We start from the raw sequence: 20,995 nt of genomic DNA, 5'->3' as shown, positions 1-20,995 counted from the left end.
CACATATACATGTGTATATACATATATAGGTACCTATAATATACACATGTATGTGTGTATATACACATATGTGTGCCTATAATATGCACACATATATGTGTATAATTATGCACCTATGATATACACATATATATGTGTATATATGTATATAGGTAACTATAATGCACACATATATACATGTGTATATACAAATATGTGTACCTATAATATGCACACATATATGTGTATATACATGTACCTATAACATACATACTTATATGTGGGTATATACATATATAGGTACCTATATTATACACACATACATGTGTATGAATATATGTACCTATAATATACACATATACATGTGTATACACATATATATGTGCCTTAATATACACACATATATGTGTATATAAACATATATGTTCCTATAGTATACACACGTATATGTGTGTATATACATATACATGCACCTATAATATACACACATATACATGTATATATACACCTATAATATACACACAGATGTATGTATATATGTACCTTAATATACACACATACACATGTGTATATACATATATGTGTACTTAGAATATACACATATATACATGTATATATATGGACCTTAATATACACACATGTGTATATATACATATATATGTATGTATAATACACACTATATGTGTGTATGTACATACACATGTACTTATAATATACACACATATACATGTATATGTGTACCTAGAATATACAATACACGTATACATATGACAGACACATATATGTGTGTATACATATACATGTACCTATATACACATGTGTATATGCATATATATGTATACACATGAGTATATGCATATATATGTATATACATATACATGAGTGTGTGTGTGTATGGGCGCCTGGGTGGCTCAGTCAGTGAAGCATCCAACTCATGATCTCACAGTTCATGAGTTCGAGCCCCACATCGGTGCTGACAGCTCAGAGCCTGGAGCCTGCTTCACATTCTGGGTCTCCCTCTCTCTCTTCCCCTCCCCTGCTCGCACTCTTTCTCTCAAAAGTAAATAAACATTAAAAAATTTTTTTGAAAAAGAAAGAAAAGATGCAATGCAAAACACCCTGAGGAGTTGCCTAGATCTGGGCTGAGCCATCAGCCACGTGGCTGGAGCGGTGACATCGGTCACTCAAACAACAGTGTCAGCTCAGGGACATGCAGAGAAGGGATACACGTGGACACAGAACCCACACTCATGCACACAGTCCAGAGAGGAAGGCTCCGGCTTAGATGTGACCTTGCAGTGAATCCATGAAGACAGTGCTGATGCTGATGCCTTTGTCCCCTGCTGACAGTGTCCACAGTCCTCAGACAGGCCCCGTGTGTGTGTGTGTGTGTGTGTGTGTGTGTGTGCCCATAGTTGCTCTGTGAGCAGATGTGCGTTTGGGGGACTGCGTGTGGCCACCTGTGCACCCGTCCAGCAAGAGTGTGACCCTGCAAAGGTATGGTCTAGGGAGAAATCCAGGCCCGAGTGTGTGTCTACTAAACAGTAATTTGGGTTGCTTCCCACACCCCTGACAAAAATAGCCACAAAAAGAAATGAAGTGTTGTATTCAACGATTTGGATGCATCTCCAAAAAACAAAAAGAAAAAATAAATTATACCAAATGAAAGCAGCCAATGTCAAAAGCTTACAGCCTGCATGAATCCGCTTCTAGAACGTTCCAGAAATGACAAAATGATGGAACCAGAGGACACATTGGTGGTTTCCAGGTCTTAAAACAGGGTTGCAGGCGAGCAGAGCTATGAAAGAGCAAAGCAGCGGATCCTTGCACCCATGGAACGCTCTGTGTCTTGATGGTAACAAAGTCAATATTCTGACTGTGATATTACGGGTTTGCAAGATGTTGCCATTGGTGGGAAATTAGGTTAAGGGCACCAGAGATGTCTCTGTTCCTTACGACAGCGTGTGAATCTCAAATGATCTCAAATCTGGAAATTCAATTAAAATTTCTTAAAGCAAGCTAAAAAAAATTAAAATTAAACAAAATTAAACAAAAAATTATGTATCCATCCACTGTACTCACCTTTCAATAGGCAAAGAAAATTTTTTTTGCCTGCAGGGGCGCCTAGGTGGCTCAGTCGGTTAAGCATCCGACTTCGGCTCAGGTCATGATCTCACAGTTCATGGGTTTGAGCCCCACGTCAGGCTCTGGGCTGGCAGCTCAGAACCCGGAGCCTGCTTCAGATTCTGTCTCTGTCTCTCTCAAAAATAAATAAACGTTCAGAATTTTTAAAAAAGAATTCTCTTTCATGTGTAGTGACCCTGCAGCGTGGCAGCATTCCCAGGATGTGAAATGTTACCTGAATACGTTTCCGTACGAATTTCCTCAGAGCCCAAACATGAGTCTACTAACGCCCCTCCCCAGTCTTCACGGAATACAGAACACGGCGAATTAGGACAGAAATCGCGAGTCACTGTGATGTGAACAAGGTATATCCTGGGAGTTGTATAAGTGCTTCTTCAGGATTACAGTTTGGCACAGGGTGGGGGTGTTACAAAAGGAGGAGGTCGATTGCTAATTTATGGTGAGTGTTGTTTTGCGTTGGGATAACAGACATCAACTCACAGGGGCTTTGATCGCAGCGTCAGTGCCTTCCAGCAGGTGTAGCCGGTACCCAATTCCCGTCCCGTCCAACGCATTTCTCCTAGGAAACCAGGCTCTCTGTGTAGACGTGTATGGTTTAGTTCGTGTGGATCTGTTGTGAATCCCCCGCGGAAATTCTGAGAACCAATTTGCGGGTCTTTAAATATTTTCCGAGTCTCGTAAAATAAAAACACAAAACTCGCATCTGTCTCACCACTCGTGAAATTCTCCCCTTCTCGGGTGGATGTTGGACATTCTGAGCCAAGCGGTTTCACCCTCAAACAGGATGTTGAGACAGCACTCGGTGAACCCTTGACTCTGTGACCTTGGGTTTTTAGGAGAGCTGGGTGCAGCGTTTGCGCCCATGGAGGTTCCGTGTGGCAGGGACTTGGGGCCACAGAAAGGGATGCAATCTGAGAATCGTTAACTCCTTGGCACCTGGAGAGCGCTGTCCGACCGATGGAAAGTTCCCTTAAGATTTGAGCCGTGAGTGGGATATCATAAAGCAAGGTGGTGCTCATTAGGATTTAGGGTTACATTGTGCTGTCCTTGTGACACACACCTCTTACCTCTTACGATTCTCCTTCCCACATGGCCTGTCTTCTTAGCTCGTCCTTAATTCTTAGGGAGTGCGTTTGGGGGTGAACACTCCTGACCAGCAGCACTGTCCAAACTTTCCTGAAACTGTTTCTACCCAGTCTCTGTGCCCACGGTCTTCTTGCCGTGACGGATCTGCACATCGTGGGATCTGCCCCATTGCCCCCCACCCCCCACGCCAAGTGGTCATAAATCCTGAACTCTGAGATTGCAAACATAGAGGCGAAACCTAAAAAGAAAACACGACTCACGTTCCCAGAATACAAATTGCACGAACATTTTGCTGGTTTTTCTCTGACGTTACGCAGGGATGGGCTCAGGCCTCCAATCCAAGAAATTAATCAAGAACTGTTATTTTTTTTTTCTCTACCAATGATCTGACCTTAAAATTATGAAGAAAGAAAACGAAAGAAAGAAAGAAAGAAAGAAAGAAAGAAAGAAAGAAAGACAAAGGAAGAAAGAAAGGAAGAAAGGAAAGAAAGAAGAAACTTTGGTTCTTAATATCATGGTCTGGATCAGATAATCTCCAAAGCTCCCTCCAACTCCAGTGACACATGAGAATCATTCTGTCACTTAAAACGTGAGAAAAACAGAAAACAGATACAAGTTCTTGTGCTCACGTAGCTCCTCCTTTTAAACATTGGTGAACTTTTAATGTTCAAGTCACCAGAGATTCAAAAGGCGTTACAAAAATTGCATAGGGTGGTCTGCCTCTTATATGTGGTTTATGTTTTAATATTTTTCAGGGAAGCCTTTACCAATAAGCACATTATTCAGATTAGCTGGTCCTGCACTTGGATTTCTTGGAATTATTTCATTGACTCCCCTGTGCCTGTACTCTGCAGATTCCTAGAAGCTTTTATCTTATATCCTACGTCCATCGGTTCTGTCCTAATCAATGACCAAGATTTGCCATTATGTCATATATTATATTGATTATGTCATATTAATTATATCATATTATATGATATCATATATCATATTATTATATCATATTATATCATAGTATATCATATTACTTCATAACATTGTGTCATACTGTATTATACCATATTATATTATTATATCATATCATGCTATATCAGTATATTATACCATATACTATTATATCATAGTATATCATATTATATCATATTATTGTATCATATTGTATTGTACCATATCATATGATATCATTATATTATATTATTGTATTATATTATATTGTATCATATCACATTATATCATTATATTATATTCTATTATATCATATTATTATAGCATTCTATCATATCATCTTTTTTTAAATTTTTTTAATGTTTATTTATTCTTGAGAGACAGACAGAGTGAGTGGGGGAGGGTCAGAGAGAGAGGGAGACACAGAATCTGAAGCAGGCTCCAGGCTCTGAGCTGTCAGCACAGAGCCCGACTTAAGGCTCGAACTCACAAACCATGAGATCATGACCTGAGCTGAAGTTGGCTGCTTAACCAATTGAGCCAAACCAGATGCCCCTATCATATCATCTTATATCATTACATTGGATCATATCATATTATATTGTGTTGTGTTATAGTGTATATTATTATATCATATCATTTCATACTATATCATATCGTATTCTATCATATCATTCTATATCATTATATTACATCATATTATTGCATCATATCATATATCATTCCACGTCATTATGTTACATATTAATGTATCATATCATATATGATACATTATCATATCATATTATTATATCATATCACATCATATTATGTCATGATATATCATATCATTATATCACACTATAGCGTATCAGACTAGATCATATCCTATTCTATCACCATCTTATATCATTAGATCATATTATATTATACCATATCATAGTATCATATCATGAGCATGCTCTTGTCTGTGGGGTCCCACACTAGTCTTTGGACCCCAGCTGAAGGGCCCGCACACAGTTCAGCTGATATTTATCCCCTTAAGTGAAGGCAACAGTGTTTGTGAGTCTCTGCTTTTAATTGGTGTTGTTTATACAACTGTTCCAAGGTCTGCTGATCTAAGCAAATTTGTCCAGACAAATAATCTTTCGTGGCAGCCCCTTGGGTAGACAGACTTGAAACATGCCCAACTTTGGGAAGAATCGGCTTCTTGATTGCAAGACAAAATCGTCAACATTACTCAGAAAGTGCACCCACCTGAGAAAGCAAAGCCGAGAGGGGGAAGAAATGTGAGCCTGGACGAGGACGGACCAAGCAGACACGTGGTTCGTTTCTCAGGAGCATGAGGTTCAAAGCTCAGCTCATCTGTTCTTGGTGTCTGTGACTTCAGACTTTACCTTTACACATCCTTTTATCAGGAGAAACTTTAATAGGCAATTATTTTGATTATTGGGAGTGAAAGTAACATGCTCACATCATAGAAAACTTTGGAAAACCAAAAAAATATATTAAAGTCCAAGTTTGGCAAATCCAATGAGGCAGAAAACAGATTGGTGGTAGTGAGGGGCTGGGTGACTTGGGGGGATATTCATGACGACCGGGTTCCTTTTAGGGGGTGCTGAAAATGGTCTAGCATTAACTGTGGTTGATCTTGCGACATTGTAAATATACTAAAAGCCACGAAATTATGCCCTTTAAAGGAGTGAATCTGGGGGCTCCTGGGTGGCTCAGTTGGCTAAGCGTCCATCCAATTTCAGCTCAGGTCATGATCTCACACTTCGGGAGTCTGAGCCCCTCGTCAGGCTCTGTGCTGACACCTCAGAGCTTGGAATCTGCTTCAGATTCCGTGTCTCCCTCTCTCTCTCTCTGCCCCTCCTCCGCTCGCACTCTGTCTCTCTCTCTTTCAAAAATAAATAAACATTAAAAAACTATGAAGGGATGAGTTTTATGGTATGTACAACTGTTATAAGACAAATTTGTTCAAGAAAATTTCCTCACACGCTCACAGGCACGTGATGAACCCAGCTAATATTTTGCTGCATATTGTTCCATTTGGAGGAGGTGTTTTGAGAAGATGTGTTTCCCATAACATAGAATTTTATATTCTACTTTTGTCAGTTGATACTATGTGATTTTCTGCACTGGAAAGCAGTTAAGTTGTGCATGGAATTAATTAGCTGGTGGTGTTTATTTTGTTCGTTTGTTCCCTTTTGACCATCTGCCTACAGGGGATATGTGCTAAGGCATGAAAACATTGCACCCTGCTGTGGGCTGAATGTGTGTCCCTCCCAAAATTCGTATGTGGAAGCCGTAACCAACAATGGCATGGTGTTAGGAGGCGGGAGCCTTTGTGAGGTCATTGGGTTGAGGGCATGACAGTGGGGCCGCCATGATGGGATTCGTGCCCTTATAGGAAATGGAAGACACGCCCAAGCTCTCTTTTCTTCCACCATGGGAAGACCCAATGAGAAGGCACCATCTGCAAGACAGGAAAACAGTCATCGTCCAAGATGGAATCCGGAAAAGTGGAGGTGGGTGTGGGCAATCAGGTAGAAATCAGATCACTATGTCTCTGAAGGGCAGGATAAACTCTTCCTCTACCTTCAAGTTCTTCCAGCTGCACTAAGGATCAAATTTAAATGAGATAGATTGGGGCACCAGGGACACTCACTCGGTTAAGCATCAAGCAGTTGATTTTGGCTCAGATCACGATCTCACGATTTGTGAGTTCAAGCCCTGAATTGGGTTCTGCACCGACAGCGAGAAGCCTGCTTGGGATTGTCTCTCCTACTCTGTCTCTTCCTCTTCCCCACCCCTCCTCAAAATAAATAATAAAATTTTTTTAAAAACTTAAAAAAAAAAACAGGGACTCTTGGGTGGCTCAGTCGGTTGAGCGCCCGACTTCGGCTCAGGTCATGATCTCACGGTTCGTGGGTTCGAGCCCTGCGTCAGGCTCTGTGCTGAGAGGACAATAATGAAATTAAGATGTAAAGAAATGAGGAAGGAGGGCAGTTTTTATGCTTTTCAGACAGAGAGTAAATCTGTGAGTTATTTGTAAGATAAAGGACATAACTCTGGGGGCTCCAGTTAGCAACGAATTCTAAACAGCATTGGGGCTGCAGTAAATTTGTCAAAAGTAACAAGCATTATATAAATAACAGCCCTCTTGGCTCGAAATTTCCCATCTCTGGTGGCAAGGGTATCTCCCTATGTTCTGAAACAGGGAGGACACCTTCCCCGTCGGACCTTGATGTCCTGCCTGCGAGGGGACAGAGGAGGATCTGAGTGACTGTTACACGATTTGTATCTAAACTATCAGTATGCAAAAGTGGCACATTTTAGGGCAGCCTGCCCTTGGCTCCTGTAACTATCGGGACTGAAGAGGCAGAAATGTCTGCGAGCATTACATCCCGGTGCCTGAACATGGTGAAGACAGCAAGGAAGCCCCAGAGCATGAGCAAGCCTGTAATTTTAGGGGGAAGTGGCATCTGCTTTGCAAACGTCAAATTCAAGACATCAGCCATGCATCCAAGCATCACACTGAACACCTTAAATATGCACAGTCTCATCTATTAATTGTATCTCTATAAAGTTGGGGGCAATAAAGACAGGATGGTTATGCATCCGATGGGAGACTATTCATCCCTTAAAAAAAAAACCCAAAATCCTGCCATAGGCAATGACACGGATGAGCTTTTAAAGACATTATGGTCACTGAAATAAGCCAGCCAGAGAGTGACAGAAACTGCAGAATTTCAGCTAAATGAGGGGTCTAGAATGAGATGTGGTTCAACAGTGATGCCCTGGGCACATTAAGTGTTGTTAACGAGTAAATCTCATAGTAAGTGTTCTTCCCACCATGAACACAAAACAGTGTGCTTTAACATGCTGCTCAGATACGCACACGGTCACCCGGGGATCTTGTTAAAACGTTGATTCTGACTCGGGAAGGAAGCGACTGTTCCCCACTGTGGCCAGGGGTTTGAACCATCATGGCAGGTCGGTTGAGTCCTGATGTAGGCTTGAGTTTTGTGACGTTGGGTCCACAAGGAAAATCCCATGAAAGGTCTTGTTCCTGATGCTTAGGGATGGAAGAGAAGGCAGAAAAGTATTTCCATAGCAAGCAAGGAGAATGTGAGTGACCGTGGCTGGTCATTTGGTGGGGCTGATAATGTGGAGAATGCCTAGAGTGTAGAGGGAATGGGATGGGGGAAAAGCAGGCCAGTGTCAGAAGAAGAGGTTAGAGCTTCCATGATGAGGTCATATGATGGCGGGCGGTGAGTCCAGAGCGGGGGCTGGGATGCCGATGCCCAGTGAGAAGAGCAAGGACTGGGCCGGCAGTTAGGAAGCTTTGGTTCCATCTCAAGCAATAAGATGAGACGACCTGATCTCGGCTCTTGGAAGCTCTTTGGAAGAGCTTTGCTGGCAAGAGTAAAGATAGGGTGGCCAGGAAAGCGGGACAGAAAAACGCATCAATGGAGTGGACTGGAGGAGGCTTGGGGACCAACTGAATGTCGGCATCAACAGCACAGCAGGAGTCATCACGAAGGAGGTTACATTGCTTAGAATAAGTGCTGTCACCTCCCGCCAGAAAAGAGACATTAACGGGACTGGCTATGCCAATGCATCTTGGTACCTGGACGGCTCCTGAAGGCCGGGCCATCCTGAGTCTGCTGCCTCACGGCTGTGGCTTCTTGGCAAAGTTATGCACCCTTGATTAGCCTGAGTTTCTTCATCTGGAAATGGGAGGGGTCCCCTGTCTCTATCGCATGAGAGAAGCAAGATGGGAGTCTCACAGTGGGACGAGCCAAGTGTGAAGTCTCTGTACCAGGTGGATGTCAGTCTCTCCCACTAAGACTCAGGGATCTTGCCCACACCGGCTGTTTCCAGGGTGCTAAGGACCGTCAAGGTTACACTGGGAAGGACCCATTACTCATATTGAGGCCAAGCCCACCTTGCAGGCCTACCAGGGGGACTGTCCCCCCAGCTCACCCGTGATTATCACTTATGTGTCCCTTCCATTGTGCACGTTGGCTGCTTGTCGGGTTTTGGGAGGAAGATCTGTGTTTTCCCTGGTCGCCGTGGCAAACACTGGGTTTCTGATAGCCATCGGTTTTCCCAGAATAGGGACACTCGAATACTTTCCTGTGATGGTGAAAAGTAAGGAAATGGGGCGCCTGAGTGGCTCAGTTGGTTAAGTGTCCAACTTAGGCTCAGGTCAGGATCTCACGGCTCGTGGGTTCAAGCCCTGCATCGGGCTCTGTGCTGATGGCTCGGAGTCTGGAGCCTGCTTCCGATTCTGTGTCTCCCTCTCTCTCTGCCCCTTCCCTGCTCATGCTCCGTCTCTCTCTGTCTCAAAAATAAATAAAACATTAAAAAAGAAAGAAAAATAAGTAAATGAATGTCCCCATCATTAAGGATCTCTACTGTAGAATTTTTTACCATCGATTATATAGCTTAACGTTATTGCACAGAAGCCTTACTATTATTACGGTGTAAAATAGAAAATCATAGTTTAGGAAATGGTGTTCTAATTCCTGGGTTGGGATCGATAAGATAGAAATTCAAAATCGATGAGAACGGAGTAGATAAGATTGCCTGCTAACTTAATTTCGTAACATCCTTTCTCATAACATTGCCTGGGGCCATTTTGATATCCCCTTCCATGTCCTCCCCCATCCCACTTCTTGACAAATACCCCAAATGTTCGAGTTGGTGTTCGTGTCTGTGGAACTCTTGTACGAGGGAAGAGGAAACCATTATTACCCCAAAACGCGAGAAGTCCAAATATATAATCTTGAGGTTACGACAATAGCAGATGAGCGACGATTGAGTAAACAGAGCGCCGTGCAAGGATTAGCCTGATGCAGGCGACGTGAAACATTGACACGAGGGGGGAAATTTAATTCCCCACAGGCAATGATTCACTCTCCACGTCTGTTTGTCCACAACAATTATTTTGGTGCTTTCAATAGAGAGAAAATGTCACGTTTTCCCTTAGCCAGACAGGGATCACGTAGGACATCGTCCAACTCGCTCAACCGATAAATCAGCAACTTTGTTGGGTAAACACATCTCTTGCAAATACAGTTGAGCGTTTTGTTTCTGCAACGATGCCTAGCAGAGACGTAGAAGGGCCGACTAGGGGGGAAATGGAGACCTGGGAGTAATCCAGACACTATTGTGTACGATTTTATGGAAGCTGAGCTGAAATGCTTCCTAACACCCCATTAGTATCGGCAATGGCGATCCCAATGCCAATTCACGAACAAACCTCATACATATGATCTGATCGGAAGATTATAAAGACACAGAGAAGTGTGTGCCCATTAGGCAACGTGGGATTTAAGATGCTGTCTTATATGGGCAGCAGAAAAGTTACTAACACGCCAATGCAAATACTCAGCTCACTTCTGAAACACCATTTGCTGTGTAAATCCTCGTCTGCGGCAGCATGGGGGGAAATCGTTATTTTGTGGAGAAATGCCACAGAAGGCATTCACCGTTTGCTTTTTGCATTTGGCCTGAATGTAACGATCCTTATTCCCATCCACCAAAAAAAAAAAAAAAAAAAAGAAATCTTCCTATCAGCACAAGAGCCAGCTGCTGGAGGTGATGGGCTGTTCAAACCGTAAGTAGAAAATTTTCCAAAGGCTTCATTTATCTGTACTTTGCCCCCCCGCTTTCTGTCATTTAGAGCTTTCTATCATGCAAAGTGCAGATAAATGATAGGAAGAATTTTTTTTTATTTTTTTTTTTTTTGGTGGATGGAAATAAGGATCGTTACATTCAGACCAAATGCAAAAATAGGCTAACAGCTCAGAGCCTAGAGCCTGCTTCGGATTCTGTCTCTCTCTCTCTCTCTCTCTCTCTCTGCCCCTCCCCCACTCATGCTCTGACTCTCTCTCAAAAAATGAATAAAAACGTTAAAAAAATAAATTTTTAAAAAATAAAAAATATTAATGTAATTAGGAGGTATTCATGCATTACTTTCCCCTATTTAATACCATAATATTTCTCTGTATTCTCTTTGCTGGCATGAGTATAAAGTTTAATCAATGAAAACCTTTGCATTACATTCGAGGTTTCCTAAAAACAAACTTGCCGTGTTGCCAAAGGGGGTTTGTAAGGTGTCCTATACGATGGATATGCCATGCCTCCTGTGGTGGCAAAGAATGACCCAGGAAAACCACCCCATGAGGAATCCCCCGTCGGGCTTTGTGGGAGCAAGACACAAATACACAAATTCAGAGTTTGGGGATGGTTTTTAAAAACATGCAGTGTGCATTTCTCCTGCCTGGAATTCTTCCCTGGCACTTTCAAGTGGGAGTTTTCAAATGAAAAAGGAAACTCTGGAGAAAGAATGTTTCCTATGAGCAGTGTCCCCCCCCCCCAGATTTGGGGTCACACTCTTCCTGATCTGTGCCCTGCCAGTGGTCCATCTACGTAGCCACAGGGATGTGTTTGCTCACCAGGCTTGGAGTTAGTCTGTCGCAAAAGTCAAAAGAACTTTCCTCTTCAGAATGGTTCAGCCAAAGCCAGATTCTGGGAAAAGTTTGATTTTTTTTTTTTCAGTACGTAATTACGGATACTGTAATTTCCATAGTCTTGGTACGTCCCCTGATGTGCACAGAGGTAAAAGTCAAGGCTGATCGTGAACCACACGATTATACTTGCTCTTCGCAGACCTCGTCTGACACATTTGGAGCTTTTGCTAATGTTTCTTGAGGGGAGAGAAGGTGGTGGACAAGCCCAGAAAGATGTCACCACTGGGGAAACTGTGCACATCCACACACAAAAGGACACGGGTGTTCTCATCCTAAAACAGCCAAGACCACCGAGAGGAAGGAGCCTGAGCAAATGTCTGTAGCCCAGGACCGTCTCAGGGACTCTTCCCCAGGCGGAGATGGAGGGAAGTTTCCAGAATGGTTCTTCCCTTTTTCTTTGTATTATTTTTTAAATTTATTTTTGAGACCAAGAGAGACAGAGCATGAGCAGGGGAGGGGCAGAGAGAGGGGGAGACACAGAACCCAAAGCAGGCTCCAGGCTCCAAGCTGTCAGCACAGAGCCGGACGTGGGGCTCGAACCCACGAACCGTGAGATCAGGACCTGAGCTGAAGTCAGATGCTTAACCGACTGAGCCGCCCAGGCGCCCCCAGAATGGTTCTTCTCTTTTACAATGAATGGACACAAAAGAAACGCAAGAGAAAAACAAGTAGGCACCAGAAGCTTCAGGAAACGCGCTCATGTTGGAGGAGACAGAAGCCAAGAGACGATGGGGCCCGCCATGCCGGAGAGAAGGCCCTCCAGCCAAGCCGCACGGAATCCCAAGGGAAACCGAGGCTCGCCGCGGGTTGAACGAAACTCTGTCGCCATGCGAAGGCTTACAGAATCGGCAGTTAATAGCAAACAGCCTTTCCTTCCCACAAACGACAAGGTTGTAAGCCAAACCAGAAAGTACTCTCAGTATAAACAATCAATCACTCACCTGCAACGGCTTTCTTCCAGGGACCATACGAACTGGCCTTATCATTTCAACTGGAATGTTTTCAGGAGCTCTGCTCCGTTTCAAGGGTCAGGGGGAAGGGGAACCCTGGCGATCACGTGCACGCAACTGATCTTGCTGTCGTATTATGTAAGCGTGGAATTCGATCTACAGCACTCCCCATTTCCTGGTAGTCAGCAGGGGATCTCTATGTGGCTCTAGCCAGAGGGAGAGGCGTTGGCAATCTTAGAGTCCGCGTCAAGCAACAATTTCCATCATCCTCAACAGGGAGCTGGTTTCTGTAGCTATTGGAGTATGTCTACAAGAAAACACAATTTCAGGGGCACCTGGGCGGCTTAGTCGGTTAAGCGTCCGACTTCAGCTCAGGTCACGATCTCACGGTCCGTGAGTTCGAGCCCCGCGTCGGGCTCTGGGCTGATGGCTCAGAGCCTGGAGCCTGCTTCGCATTCTGTGTCTCCCTCTCTCTCTGCCCCTCCCCCGCTCATGCTCTGTCTCTCTCTGTCTCAGAAATAAACACTAAAAAACAAAAATTTTAAAAAAAGAAAGAGAACGCAATTTCAGTGAACGAAAATCATTTTTACCAAAAGTTGTGAAGTGGGTCTAGACCAGGAGTTGGCAAACTTTTCCTGTAGAGGGCTAGAGAGAAAATATTTTTAGCTTTGTGAATCGCCGGGTGTCTGTTGCAAGAACTCGACTCTCCTGGAGTGTAAACACACTCGTGGACAATATGCAAATAAGTGGGTGAGGCTCTGTGTCAATAAAACTTTATGTGCACAAGCAAGTGGAGGGCCAGATATGGCCCACGAGCCTTAATTTCCTTCTCGGGGATTAGGCGCAGGCTATGTGCAGACCAGGGGTCTGTAAACTCACAGATGAGCTGTCTGTCTACCTCCCTTATTCTGAGTAATAATGGCAAGTGGAAAAATATGCACATCGTTTTCAGAAACGCAACAATGGCAGACCAGGCGACTCGTCTGTGGGAATCATGGGATCCTCAGGACCCGCCTCGCGGTCTTTTGTCTTCCTAGGAGCTGCATGGGTTCTGTGCCCTCTTCTGCTCATGCAACTTTGGAAACATGAGGATAGTTATAGGCTCCTTGTTTCGCAAAAAACGCGATTCCCTTAACATTTGTGTGCTTCTGATCAGTTTACTTCTTGTTGGTCTGGGGTGCCATAGACCCCCCCCCCCCCAAGAGTCTTCCCTAGAAAGCATTTACAGGGGCACCTGGGTGGCTCAGTCTGTTGAGCATCGGATTTCGGCTCAGGTCATGGTCTTGCGGTTCGTGAATTCGAGCCCCGCATGGGCTCTGTGCCGACAGCTCGGAGCCTGGAGCCTGCTTCGCATTCTGTGTCTCCCTCTCTCTCTGCCCCTCCCCTGCTCGTGCTTGCTCTCTGTTTCCCTCAAAAACAAATACACATTAAAACAAAATCATAAGGGCGCCTGGGTGGCTCAGTCGGTTAAGCGTCCGACTTCGGCTCAGGTCATGATCTCGCGAGATCTCGTGTGATCTCGCGTGAGTTCGAGCCCCGCGTCAGGCTCTGGGCTGATGGCTCGGAGCCTGGAGCCTGCTTCCGATTCTGTGTCTCCCTCTCTCTCTGCCCCTCCCCTGCTCAGGCTCTGTCTCTCTCTGTCTCAGAAGTAAATAAACACCAAAAAAAAAACATAGCACATAACACCTTAACACAACACGTGTTTATAAAGGTCAGTGGTCCAGGCACGGTGTGACTGGGTCCTGTGTTCAGGGTCCCCCCACGCTGAACTCAAGCTTCTCATCTGAAGCTCGGGGTCTCGTGCAAGTGCTTGTGGTTGTGGGAAGGGTGTAGTTCTGTGCCTGGTCAGCATCCTTGCTGACTGGCAGCCGGGGGCTCCTCTGAGCTCGTAGGGTCGCCCACGTTCAAACGAGCAACTGAGAATCCCCTTCCCACGGACTATCCCGTCATCTGTGAATCTCTCTGCCTCTGAGTCTTCTTCAGCAGGAAGACTTCCACTGATTTTTTTTTTAATTTTTTTTTTCAACGTTTATTTATTTTTGGGGACAGAGAGAGACAGAGCATGAACGGGGGAGGGGCAGAGAGAGAGGGAGACACAGAGTCAGAAACAGAGTCCAGGCTCCGAGCCATCAGCCCAGAGCCCGACGCGGGGCTCGAACTCACGGACCGCGAGATCGTGACCTGGCTGAAGTCGGACGCTTAACCGACTGTGCCACCCAGGCGCCCCCCACTGATTTTTTTTTTTTTAGGGGGCTCTCCTGATTAGGTAGGGCCCAACCAGACAGTCTTCTGATCAGGCCAGGCCCACCCAGAAACCCTCCTTAGGTTGCAGTCAACTGATTCGGGGCAATAAGTACACCTGCAACGTTTCTCACAGCAGTGCCTCGACTTGGGTGTCACTGAACCATGGGCAGACGATGCCTGTCCTCTCAGGGGCATTATCGGGTTCTGCCTAGCACTGTTTTCTTTCTGTCCTTGTTTCACTGTCTCTGGGCTTGTTTTCCTTGTGCTTGATGGCTTCTCTGAGCCTGTGTGAAGAGTCGGAAGGAAGCATGCTTGACAAGGGTCACTATTAATAGGACTTTACTGTACCGATCCTGGGTGAACGTGACAGCTCCCCAAGGCTTAAGGGCTCTGCACGGGGCTGGTAGTGGCAGTGACAAGTGCCAGGGGGAGAGGTGGATTGTAATCTGACACAGTCTGAACACCCGACTGATACAGTCTCACCACCGCATGCCGATGACCCCTTAAGTACCCACGACTCAGCACGTTTTGATGGCATATCAGACAAGAGCCGTGATGACCTAAGAAGGCTGTGAAAACACTTCTCTCTTCCCCGAAGATACACCTGTGTGAGCCCGGGCTTCTTTGCCACGAACTTCAACCAGAACAACACGTTGACAAACAGTTAAGCTGGACGGTTGCAAAAAAAAAAAAAAAAAAATTTCCATTTTGCGAAAACGCCATTGTTTTTTTATAAAAATGTGTTATTTTATGACGCACATGATAGATGTTTTGGTTGATCACTTTGATTAATTAAAATAGTTTGCAAATAGGGGCGCCTGGGTGGCTCAGTGGGTTAAGCATCCGACTTGGGCTCAGGTCATGATCTCTCGGTCCGTGAGTTCGAGCCCCGCGTCGGGCTCTGTGCTGACGGCTTGGAGCCTGGAGGCTGCTTCGGATCCTGTGTCTCCCTCTCTCTCTGCCCCCTGTCACTTGTGCGCTCTCTCTCTCCCTCTCTCTGTCTCTCTAAAAGATAAATAAACATTAAAAAAATTTTTAGGGGCGCCTGGGTGGCTCAGTCGGTTGGGCGTCTGACTTCAGCTCAGGTCATGATCTCACAGCCTGTGGGTTCGAGCCCCACGTCGGGCTCTGTGCTGATAGCTCGGAGCCTGGAGCCTGCTTCCGATTCTGTGTCTCCCTTTCTCTCTGCCCCTCCCCCGTTCATGCTCTGTCTCTCTCTGTCCCAAAAATAAACAAACGTTAAAAAAAAAAATTAAAAAAAAAAAAAGAAAAATAAATAAAAATAAAAAAATTTTTAAAGACTTAGAACCAACCGGAGCTTCAGATGCAGCCTTGAATGGTAGGAACACTGCACAGGCATCTTCTTAGGACACTTGGAAAATCTTCAGCTCTCAGCCGGAACGGGGGCGCACAAGTGGTTGGAAATCTTCTCTGGGATTTCTTTACAATCTGGTTGCAACATTTCACAGCTAAGACAGGTCTGCCAAATGATAAAGAAAGAGTTGGCGGAAGGGTTGGAAAAAACCTGTAGGTTATTCTGCCCGTGTCCTCACAGGCTCGGTCCTCTGTGTCCTCATCCGTCTCCTTAGAAGGACCCCGGTGCCATGCGATTAGGATGCACTCCCATAACCTCATTTTAGCTTGATCGCCTCTTTCAAGACCCCACCTCCAAAGACAGTGCCATTCGGGGGTCCTGGGGGGGTGGGGCTCCAACATGAATTTGGGGGGGTGGGACACGGTTTAGCAGCTGACAGTCACGAAATTCGAGGAGTTATGGAGCGCCCTGGGAGTGCGGTAAGAAGAGACCCGTCCCACCTACAGAAGTCTGGGTGATGGGAAGGCTCACCGCCACCACGATGGCCGAGCGAACAGAGGCGGGGATGGGCCAACACAAGGCGAGGGAGACGCACACAGATGGGGGTGCACAGGATACAGGCGAGCGCGTCGTGCCCACGCCCCTGCTGAAACCCACGGACCATTCTCTCCCTACCGCGTGGCCCACCCACCTGGGCTCTGAAACACATCCCGGCCGCCGCACAAAGCGTGGCCTAGGTGTCACGGTCCCCGTGGACATCCAGACGGCGAAGGCGCGCGTGGGCGGGAAGGCGTCCTTCGAGGCCCCTCCCTACAACGTTCCCTGGAGGAGAACTCACTCAGCTCTAATGGCCACGAGAGACCTTTGGCCCCGGAACACACGCCAGACACGGTTTAATCTGCCGATGACTGTGCACTGGGCCGAGGTCAGGGATGATTTATCGCGTACGTTTGGCAGCGAATGTAGGGGCCTGAGCCTGTTGTTTACATGCCTTCGAGCTGATGTGATAGCAGAGCGGGGCTCTGGGTGGACACCCTCCGGCTTTCGTGCCTGCTTAGGCTTGCCGTGGAGACTGGGTTTTAAAGTGGATGGAGGTTGAAGGGGTCGTTTGGAGACAGCCGTGCCCCCCTCGTAAGCAGCTCAATCTGCAAAGACCCTGTGTGCAAACACAGTCGCATTCAGAGGCTCCACGTGGGTGCGGATTTTCCGGGGGAGGTACCATCGCAAGACCCCCGTGTGCCAAGTCCCAGCCCGGAGGGATGGGAGGGGGCGTTCGTTCTCCGTATGCGGTTCACGGAGAGCTCTCCCAAAACACAGGATTGCATTCTCAACTGAGATTTCTGGAGACATGGGTCCTCTGTGTCCACAGTCGTGTCGATGGCCCCTGGCTCGTATGCACACGTGCATTCGCTCTCAAAGAAAATCCGAAACGGTCTTTTGGTCCCACCCCCACGCCCCCACCCTGCTCTGTACGAGATAAAGATGGTCCTAACCACAACCTCTTTGCATAACCCGTACGTGTCACGCATTGGTTTCCACTAAGCCTACAGTTTCGGGACTTCACAGGACCTTTGCTTTTCACTGCCGGCAACGTGGGCCTCAAAGGCTTGCCTGGCGGGGTCCCACAAGACCTCAGACATATCTGTGAGCGTGCTATGGTGAGCAAGTTTCCATGAGGTGGTGGGGAGACAGGTCACTTAGGGTGACCCAGGAATCGGAAAAGGAGCCGTCTAAAGAGCTGGGTCGAATTGCACGCAGCCAGGGGCGGAGGAAAGGGCCGGGGGAAATAGAACGGGGTGACGGTAGGGTGCATGAACGCACGGCCAGCTAGTACACAGGAAGGGGTCTCACCGTTACCCGAAACGGTATAGGACGGTTTTCAGGAAGAATGTGCAATGGGGTGGTTGACATTTTTAAGCATCTTGGGGCGGCTGTCTAGACGGCACATTAGGGGACCATCATAGCTCAGACGGGAAGCGGGGCCGTGACAGATTAGACGAGTCCTGACCCCTTGCAAGTGAAGGAAGTGGGCAGGTTCAGAATCGCTGTTGGACACACATCAGTCATCCTATGAATCGGACATTTCTCTAGGAGAGAAAAAAACAGGGTGGTCCCTGCTCCACCCTGGCTGCCATGGCGAAGCTTGCCTCTCCTCAACACACACCGTCCTACGTGCCGTGGAACGCTCTTTGGCCGCGTCTGTGTTCTGTCTTCATTGGCCGTGATCGCTCTGTCTTCTCCCCTCTGCAAATTTTGAGAGACAGAGACAGAGCACGAGCAGGGAAGGGTTAGAGAGAGAGGGAGACAGAATCCGAAGCAGGCTCTGGGCTCTGAGCTGTCAGCACACACACACACACACACACACACACACACACACACATATATAGACATTATATAGCATTTGCGTGGGTAGGCTCGGTAAAGCACATGACCTACCCCAGTGTGGGTGGGCCTCGTCCAATCAGTTGAAGGTGTCCCAGTAGAACAAAAGACCAAACCTCCCATGAGCAAGAAGGGACTCTTCTCTGAGTCCCTTTGCACTGGGACAGCTGTCTTCTCCTGCCTTCAGACTCAGACTGGAACCACGTCACGGGCTCTCCTGGGTCTCCAGCTCACTGGCAATGTGTCTTTGGACTTCTCAGTGTTCTGAACTGCATGAGACAATATAATATATATATATATATATATATAATATAACATAATAATATACCGCATATAATATATTATGCATGATAACATATAATGTAGTTAAGAAGCCTATGTTGAAGCCCTAATCCCCATGGTGAGGGCATCGGGACGTGGGCTTTTGGGAGGTGATCAGGTCATGAGGGTGCCGTCCCCATGAATTCATCAGGGACCTTACAAAACAGACCCCAGAGAGCCCCCTCACCCCTTCCCTTATGTGAGGACACAGTGGGAAGATGGCCGTCTACACTGCAGGAAAAGGGTCCTCACCAGAAACGAGATCTGCTGGAGCCTTGATCTGGGACGTGAGATCAGGCTCCAGAACTGAGACACATGTCTGTTGTGTGTTAGCTCCCCAGTCCGTGATATATTGTTATAACAGTGCAAACAGACTAAGATATATATACATATGTTTGTGTGTATATCTGTATCATATGTATAGACTGATACGTATTACATACAAGGCATACACATACATGTGTACATATGTATAACATATAATAACATACGATACTATATTGTATATAGCATATGTACATGTACATATATACTTATATATAACACATGTAATATAAGTTTGCATATATTACACACATGTCTGATCTATGCTATAAATATTATCATACATAATATATTATATGGTATATTATTATGTGATGTTATGTTATATATATGTAATATATGCCTGTATATATTACACTCACATCTATACTATAAAAATTATCATACACAATATATTCTCATATATGATATATTATTATATTAAATTATATTATATATGTCTGTAATATATGTCTATATATTACACACATGTCTTAACTACATTATATGTTATCATGCATCATATATTATATGTGGTATATTATTATGGTATATTATATATATATCTGTAATACACACCTGTATATATTATACACACATCTATATTGTAAATATTATTATACATAGTATATTATTATATTACATAATAATAATGTAATATGTCTATATATTACATACATGTCTTATCTACATTACATAGTATCATGCATAATATATTATATTATATATTTTATTATATTACATATAAGACATATATGTATCTTTACTTTTGTGCCTTATTCATTGACAGTGCACTGTCTGGTCTTCTGTATTTTTTTTCGGTCATCGCTGAATTTCTAAGATTTCTAAGAATTTCTAAAGACACACATATGTAATATATACATTTGTATATACATTTGTATATCTAAAAATACATTTGTATATCTAAAGACAGACGTATGTAATATATACATATATTACATATGTATATATATATATATGTATGTGTACTTTTGAGTCTTATTCATTGATAGCACACTGTCTGGTGTTCTGTATTTTTTTGTGTGTGTCAACACTGAATTTCTAAGATTTCTAAGAATTTCTAAGAGACGCATATGTAATTTATATATATATATAAATATTTATATATATATATTTATTTATATATATATTATGTCTGTGTATGTTACATATACAAGTCTTATTTACATTATACGTTATCATACATAATACTATATTACCATACACAACATTATATTATATATGTTACATTATTATATACATATTATATATGTGCATATTACATATATATGTATGTATATATGAATATGTTTACTTTTGAGTCTTACTCATTGGTAGCACACCGTTTGGTGTTCTGTATTTTTTTTTTTGTCGACACTGAAAGATTTCTAAAAATTTCTAAGATGCACATATGTAATGTGTATATGCATGTATGTATATTACATATACGTCTTATCTATATTATACACACTGTCATGCACAATGTTATCATGTATAATATATCATTACCTATAATAATATGTGTAATATAATATATATAACATGACATATATATGTCATATACACCCGTGTATACATGTGTGTGTGTTACATATATATGTCATATTAGTACGTTTACTTTTGAGCCTTAGTCATTGAAAGCACGCTGTCTGGTCCCGTGTCATTTTTTCTCTGAACACTGGATTGCTAACCCTCACGCATAACATTGCATACAGATTCAGTGTATTATTTGCACAATAGCCCATTATGCAATGATTGCGCACTTTATATATCCACCCTCCCATCAGCAAACATGTGGG

General features: G+C 44.5%; 1 long non-coding RNA gene across 1 annotated transcript in view; it reads right to left on the bottom strand.

The window, feature by feature from the left end:
• The window catches only part of LOC121020171 (uncharacterized), an 18,026-nt gene extending 5,049 nt beyond the window's left edge, over positions 1–12,977 (bottom strand). Inside the window, exon 1 of the long non-coding RNA XR_005785994.1 lies at positions 12,623–12,977. This is a non-coding gene — a long non-coding RNA (uncharacterized LOC121020171). The remainder of the gene's footprint in view (positions 1–12,622) is intronic.
• Positions 12,978–20,995: the final 8,018 nt, after the last annotated feature.

This window comes from Herpailurus yagouaroundi, unplaced genomic scaffold (assembly GCF_014898765.1).
Source record: "Herpailurus yagouaroundi ecotype Mexico unplaced genomic scaffold, PumYag 248, whole genome shotgun sequence".
Taxonomy (NCBI): domain Eukaryota; kingdom Metazoa; phylum Chordata; class Mammalia; order Carnivora; family Felidae; genus Herpailurus; species Herpailurus yagouaroundi.
Note: the sequence above shows the minus strand (reverse complement) of the source record. Positions and strands in the feature narration are given on the sequence as shown.